Genomic DNA, 8,355 nt, shown 5'->3' with positions numbered 1-8,355 from the left:
GCTGCCGGTCTCCTGCTGCAGATTGATACACTGTATGTGTGTTGTCATGGAGACGGGGCCTTGGGGGTGGGGCCAGAGGCCACTGCTCCCAAACTGTGATGGAATTTGAGAGAAGTTCATGGAAAATACATAAATAAATATAACAGTGAATGTTTTAACCACAGATAAACACAATCAAGTCCAGAGTGACACCACTGAAAAATATCAGAAACATTATATTGATCTTAAAGTATAGCTTACTAAAAAAATACTAATACAGATCTCAGTTGAACACCTAGAGTAGAGTTTGAAGTGATGTGTTAGACCCATGTCCTTCAGCCTCATCAGAACCCCAGTTCAGGGAATAACTTCTGTAAGGACGGCTCTATCCCTCCAGTAGAGTTCCAGAGACTGGAGGCTCTGTAACAAGAGCACTGAAGCTGCTCTGACAGCTTGTGGTGTCTACGTTGTTTTTGTTAGTCAAGTGTTTTTTCATGACTTCTTTTACCCACGCCTATAAAACATCAGGTGACCTGCAGACCATCGCCCCATACAACATTAACATGGTGAGGATCAGAGAGAGAAACAAGACAAACAGTGGTTTATCTTCGTAAATCTTCATAAAGACTATGGCTATGGGTTATGGGTTAACCCTTACCTTAACAAAACATAGATGTGTACTTATGTAATCATTTTCTTTCAGGAAAGTTTAATCACAGCTCCCGTTGTTGCTCATTGCCTTAATTATGGAGATTTGTTATTTAAATAAAAACAGATTAATAAATTCCAGTGTGTGATTTATAAAGGTCAACAACAAATGTGTGAATGAAGCAGTGCTTTTGTGTGTTTTGTGTGTTTTTCTAGTGTTCTCCACTGGTCCCAGACAGCGAGCGTATATCGGTCCACTGTCACACCACTGACTGTAGACCACTGCTGGTCCACCATCGGACCCCTCAGATTACTGTCCTGTACAGGATAGAACTCATTTATAATCTCCTCACACAGAGTTTACATTCACAGAGACTTTTATTCTGGAAAACACACTAATACAGATATTACCAACAACTCTGAGAGATATAATAATGAGTATGAGTCTGATATAAAATGATTAAATGATAAAAATGTTGACACTGTGCTGATTTAAATTATTTACTGATCTTATTTATAAACAATAACAAAAAGAACCTAATGAAGGAGAAAAATGTAAATTACACTGTGAATGGAAAAGTGCTAAAATGTGGCATTTTGTCTAAAATTCTGTTTAATCAGCAGTGGTCCGCCCAGAAAACGCTGTGTAAAACACTAGTGGACCTCCAACTTTGTCCTCAGTGGATCAACAGTGGTCCGCCGTCTCCTTGCTGTCAGGGGATCGAGGGTGTTTAGGCCTTAAAGACTTAAATAAACAAACTATGTCTTTAAACACCACATGATTCTGCCTTCCTGCCTGTTACTGTCCCTACGCCTTGTGCTGTACCAGCGTGATCTCTCTCTTCTTAGGAGCCTGGACTTGGCCATTTCACCTGAGCAGTGGTTCTGATAAAATACTGAGGAGATGTTTAGGAAAAACCAGCTGAAGCAGAAAGACTTAAAGGGACGCTTGGGAACACTTGGTAAAAAACAAACAACAACAAAGACACCCCTTCATTTAAATCAACAGCAGCAGAATGTGGTTGTCCTCTATTACACTGCTCTGTGTTTATGAACATTAATGATATTTTCTAGGCACAGAGACACGGTGAAAATAGTATCTAAAGTAATGTGTGTACTATAAGTTAATCAGGCCTGGCGTTTATGGGGTTAATCTTTATTGGGTCGTGCACGCGCAGCCTGCAGTGAGCTTGGTCTTACTGCGCAGAATCGTCTACAGCTCCGTCCTAGAAAACGGGAGAGTTCAGCCCCAAATTTGGAAGAAGGAGCAAGCTCCGGATTCAGAACTAAACAAGGTCCGTGAGTAAAACACCAGAAAACAGTCAAAGCTTGTCCTTCACTGGCGCCACAGGAGGCTGAATAAACTGTGTTCAATTACAGTTCACATTTCAGCGTGGGCTTAAGTGTTTTGTTCATTTTGTTATTGTTTCATCGTTGAGACTTTAATATTTTAGTTAACGCTTTTATTAAAAGACTAAAAGTATATTATTATTAGTTATTTTTGTGCCACAATTCTGCGCGGATATTTAGAACGAGGAAGGTTTCTACAAAAAAATTCCACAGTAAAAGTTCTTCAGGACATCAATAGTCTGTTATTGTGTCTTTAGTGAGACTTTCAGATTTTTGAGACTCTTTGAAAATAAAGAGATAATGTCCGCGGAATGAAGCTAAACGTGTAGTTTTTCGTGTAGAAGTTGTGTTCGTATTTCGCCACCTAGCGGCGACAGACTGTAACTACTGCACTATTTAAAGGTGAAAGAGAAAATCCTAATGAATCGATTGCTCATCCTTGGTGACCCGGATGTGACTCTGAATCTTGTGTAACTCGTATTTTGGTGTCTGAATGTCGTCTACCGAATCTGAGAAACTTCGAAATGTATTGTTTGAATTTGAGCTTGAATGTTTTTATCTGAATTTATTAACCTTGAATAACAGTGAAAACGTGTTCTTAAATTCACGAGTTCAGTTCAAGAGCAGTTATATTCTGATGAAGAATTTCAGAGCTATAAATTCAAAGGTGGTAATATTTCAAAGTCTGATGAGACAGATTATCTTCCATACAGGGCGCTCTGGACAGGGCACAGTGACACACACCTATGGATACTTTCAAATAGACAATTCACCTACCTTTTTTTTCTTTTATAACTTCGTGAGTAAACCGGAGCACCCGGAGGAAACCCACGCTGACACTGAGGAGTTTGGTGTGTTCTCCCAGAGACAGTCACCTGGAACTCCTCACAGACAGTCTGTCACGGCTGGGCAGGAGAAGACAAGGAGGTGGACGTAAACGCAAGGAATACTTTATTTAACAAGTCTACAACTAAACAAAACAAACACGAGCAAGAAGAAAAACACTGACTACATAAAACTAACTAGAACAGACAGGAGGACTCAGACAGACAACTGTGAATCGGGGTAGACATGAAACCAGGAAGACAAAGAAACACACATCTACACACACAAGAACCGACACAGGAACACAGCACACAGAGGGGTATATACACAAAGCACTGACAAGGAACACCTGGGACTGATAACGAGAGGCAGGGCTACAAAGGAGACACTGATGAGAGGGCGGAGCTAAGGTGGGACTAGGGCGGAGACAGGAACAATAATAAACAGAGCCATGTGCTAAGTACAGGGTGGGAACAACAGACAGGACAGGGCCAGGGCGTGACACTTGTTCATCAGCTGTAAAATAGACCATTCACATTTAAACTCAGGATTATTTTCAACATTTTCAAACAGACACCAAGTTACTAGCTTCTTCCACACTTTAGTTTTTAGGGTTTCACTAAGATTCACTCGCTGTTTTATCTGATACCTACACCATATAAACAACACAGTACTACACTCTCTAGAGCAGATCCACATCACCCTATGGGCACCACGTCTAATGCAAGGTGTGAGTTAAAACCTGTGCAACAGCAGATAGCCCCCATGCTCTACCACAAGAGCCAGTACGTGTGAGTAAAGAGCAGGTGTAGCAGAGTGTCACACACTGACACAGAGAAGGGTTTCTCCTTCTGAGCAGCTTGGGTTCAACATCGTCTGCAGGATAAACATAGAATTATGTACGTTCATGATATTTTGACACTGACTCATATTATGTTTGTAGTTGTCCTCCAGAACACCTCTGGATCGTGGAAGAATGATTTTCCTCGACACATCCTCCTCAGATTCATCAACAGTAGATGTTTCCTGGGCTTTGCTGCTGTCTGTTCAAATCATAACTATCTGTTCAAAGAGGGCCATAAACAGTTGTAAGTGAACGTTCTCATTGATCACTGCTTCATTTATATTTTGGACAGTTTACCTGTCTCTGAAAAAACCCTTCCAGCTTTGACCATGATCTCTGATCTGGTTCTGCAGATTGTTGGGCCGTGACCCCTGCATTTGTGTGTGTCCAGTACCAGTACCACACCTGTCAGACAAAATCAAGCCTATATATGTTTCTGCTCATATTTGTGTTTGTCTCAATAAGTTCTGTATAAAACACTTACACACAGCCCTCCCCCGTCACTCCACTCCAACCACGAGGACGGTGCAGCCTCTACCTCATCATCCTCCATGAAATGAAGGACCACATACCGCTGACACACCTGTAAAACACCAATACATTTACAAAACATTTACATTTAAAACAACAACGTGCAGGTGATTAAAATATAAAATAGGGGCTGAGAGCTGAGTCCAGCACAGTTTGGTTTTATCCCTGGTCTCACACACTAATGAACCCAGGTGAAGAATAACTGAATAAATCAGATGTGTTTGAGCAGAAATATCACACAAACGGTGCAGGAAACTGTTCCAACCCCAACAACAATGAAGATGAAGCTCCTGTTCTATTGTTACACGGCCCTTCAGCTCCAGCCCGACTCCTCTCTAACGACGCCTCTTCAGTCGCTGTCACATTCATGTCTTTGGTAGGGTTCTCGTAAAGCTTTTCCTCAGTTATTTACAGTGCTTCTGTGTTTGTGTCTCTGTTTTACTCAGGTACTCTTCATCTGCGCTGGTACTTTGTGTTTGGTTCATCATTTTGAGGTGTGTTTTAAAGACTTTTACTCACACTTCCATAGAGTTGCCTCCTGCCTCATGTTTGTGGTAGAAGACTTGACAAAGCACAGTGGAGGTTTCTCTGAAGTGTAGTTCTGTGCTAACACATGGTGCCAGCCAGTGAGTATGACACTGAAGAACACAGGTTCAGATTTGTAAAGAGCTGTGTGTGTGAGATCACTTCATGTGGGGAACTTGGTAGAGAGCGGTCATGAGGAAGAGGGGGAAATGTGGAGAAATGTTTCTTCATCCTGGAATTTGAAGTGTGTCCAGAAAAGACACATCTGTTAAATGTTAAAACAATAATGAGTTGATGATTTGTTAATCATTGGGTAACTGTGGCCTAATGGTGTGAGAAGAGGGTTTAGGACTGAAAGGTCGTTGGTTCCATTCCCAGGACCAGCAGGAAAATTGGGGCCTGTGGGAGTGAAAGAACAGCAAAGTCCTCCTCCGTCAATCCACGGCTGAGGGGCCCTTAAGAAAGGAACCGAATCCACAACTGCTCCCCGGGCACCAGTGATGTCTGCCTGTCGTTCTGGGTGTGTGTTCACAGGTCCTAGTGCACGTGTGTGTGTGTGTGTGTGTGTGCTCCCTGCCACAGACGGGTCAAATGCAGAAGACACTGCTGGACCTTGTGTTCTGGTGGGTAATGTTTGACAGTTATCTCAAATGTTCTGGACAAATTCAGCCACCTCCCAGCCACCAGCTCCTCTGACCTCACCTGGTCTACTGGATCATGAGTCTCACTGTTCGGCTCCCTCCCAGTTACGCTTGTTCTCATGGCGTACTTTAGGAGTGTCTCTCATCATTTCCCCAGGTTGGCTGCTGTGTTTCTTCATTGTCATGTGCTGTGTGTTTGTTAATGTGGATTCCTCTTGATTTGCTCCTGCACTGCTTCGTTTAATTAATCTTTTCTTATTTTTGACTTTATATTTGAGTTTGTGGCTCACGCAGACGTCTCGTCTCTTTCCTTGTTGAGTCTCTCCTTTAAGTCACAGACTGTGGAGGATTGCTCTGAAAATTCTGGAGCCATGGCTTTCCTCAACCATGAACGCTCTTTTCTGAAGTCTGCTTTTCTCAGGACACAGCGTCCTTGAACTCCTCGTGCTGGTTAAATATGCTCCATGAAGGCGAGAGTCACACGGTGTCATCAAATAAGGCTTTAAATTAGTGTAGACCCTGAATAGCACCGTCTCAGGGGTTTCCTGTGACACCACTTCACAGCGTTCATCAGGGCTCAGTGTGAAGATGTGGTTCTGTCTCTTAATTGTGAGGTCTTTCTCTGTGATATTTAACTTTACCTTTGAAGTGTCTTCAAGTCGATTAGTTATTTGACGTAGAACATTCTTTCCTGACCTGACCATGTGTTTAATTTGGTGCAAATAGCTCTCAAAGTGGAAACACTACAGTTTTCAAGGCGTCCAAACTCCTGGGCGTCTGCTGTGACGTGCAGCAGTGAATGCACACTGTAGACTAAGAAGGTGTCTCCATAAAGTGTCCTTCCCTTTTCCACAAAGGGCTCCAAAAGTGTGTGTGCATATGACCCATGGGTCTGCACTAGTTCTGGCTTCACTAGTGTGCACAAAGCGGTGCTGAAAATCAAGAAGTGCTCATAAAACTCATGCTGTAAGACTCCCTTTAAAACAATCTTCTCTGTTTAAAGAGCAGACTGTCACAGCTCAGTTACTTTCCAGCGCTCAGTCTCCTGCAAACCCCTTGTCTTCCTCGTGGAACAGTCTGGAACGCTTGATTTTAATCTTTCCAGACGTTCACTGACACAGGCCTGATCTCTAGGGGACGTTCTGTAGAATGTCTTCCCTCTTGTCCACAAAAGCAGCAGTTTCTTCATCACACCCAGGCAGCACTGACGCATGTGATCAGCAGGAAAGGATTGTATCATGTCGACTGGAAGGATGGAGAAAGGAGAGATGCAGTCCTGTAGATGATGTTCTGAATGCCAGCCTTCTCTAAACGACTGATCAGTCCTCAGTGTCACGTTGTCGACTTCAGGATATTGTCACGTGACCATCCCAGTGTCCTTTCTGTGGACCCTTATCACAGCCATAATAACCAGAGTATAGTTTTATACATTTCCCCATGGCCTTGGCTGGAGCCTCACAGGTGATACACCTCAGATGAACTTTTAAACGCTTGTCTTCGAACCACAGACCATCTTCCGTTACTGTTCCCAGTTCTTGTAGTGTATCTTTGACAGTGTCAGTATTGTGTGGTTTGGATGCAGCGGTACAAGGCAGAGAGGAGAAATGCACTTTGGTGAGAAATGAATTGAACACAGGAGAGAGGGGTTTGTTACAGCTTTTAAAGAGAGGAACACCATCAATGTTTAGGGAGATGTCAGCTACCTGTAGGTCTTTGGTCAAAGCTGAAGGGTGTCTTCAAGTGTTTTTTTGAAAACTGATCCATAACATTGAGTCTTATTTTTTTCCAAACCATCGCTGACTTCAACGTCCTGCTTCTTGCTGCTCTCAAAGAGGGTTCGTGCAGTGGAGGGGAGGTCAGAACGCCCTTGTCTTTTAAGGACGTGCAGTAAATCATCTACAGCACTGTGTTTCCCCTGGAACATGCGAGCCCATTCTAACAGTTCTTCCCTAAGTGTGGGTGTAATGTCTTCTTCACTTACAGAATCTGTCAGTGCTTCATCTGAGAACATATCTGTGGTCTCCTTCACAAAGTGACGGCTGTCAGCACCATTTTCACTTTCAGCAGCACTGCCCCCACTGTCCTGGTCCACCACATGGTTTCTGCTGATCACAGATGTGTCTGCTGTCTTATGGGCCCTGGACACTCTGGCCCAGATCGTGTTGTACTGCTTCTTCCGTTGTCTAACTGTCATCCAGTGACTGTAGCGATGTCTCTGCTAAATTACAACATAAAGCGTGGCTCTCATAGCAGACAGCTGATGTGTCCTGAACATGAAATAATGGCATTATTAAAGTCAGTTTAGAAGGAGCCTGCCAACTTCATGCTGGAACATCAGTCACATTTGGGAAAGTAGAAAGATGTGTGAATAAGTCAAATGTATGTTTTATTGATCTTTAAGTTTGTCTTTACAGAGATGTTTGATCTGGATTGTAGCTGCTGAGCTGATTTAGTTCATTCACTAGAACAGACAGGAAGGGGTTAATACAGAGTCTCCATGGCCACAGCTGCCATATTGGTTGCCTGGGTAACGGCTTCAACTATTCAGCTAACAAAGAAAAACAGTTTTCTTCCTTTTTATTTTTCCCCTCAAACACAAGCTTGACTTAGTCACAAAAGTATAATTTTCATGACGTATTCAACCATTTTCACACAGAGGCTGTGTATAGGACCTGTATTTACAGCACACTCTGTACTACTCTGAGAAACCTTTATGAAACTGGAAGAATAAATACAAAACCTGACATTTTTCTGCCCTTCTCCACCCAGTCTTTCTCACAGAAGGTCATTTATTAAGGGTTTATTTTTAACCCCGTCTTAGACCTGGTGATGTAGACTCTTTTTACCAGTTATGACTCCAAATGAAACACTTGTTCAGAATGAGCTCATATTAATGTCTGAAATGTGTTTGTGAGAGTTTCCTTCTAGATCCCTGTGATGAAAGAAACATAAACAGTTACTGGATATATATATTTTACATGGAAACTGTTTGAGAATTTCATATTCTGTGAT

This window comes from Hoplias malabaricus, chromosome 6, assembly GCF_029633855.1.
Source record: "Hoplias malabaricus isolate fHopMal1 chromosome 6, fHopMal1.hap1, whole genome shotgun sequence".
Taxonomy (NCBI): domain Eukaryota; kingdom Metazoa; phylum Chordata; class Actinopteri; order Characiformes; family Erythrinidae; genus Hoplias; species Hoplias malabaricus.
Note: the sequence above shows the minus strand (reverse complement) of the source record.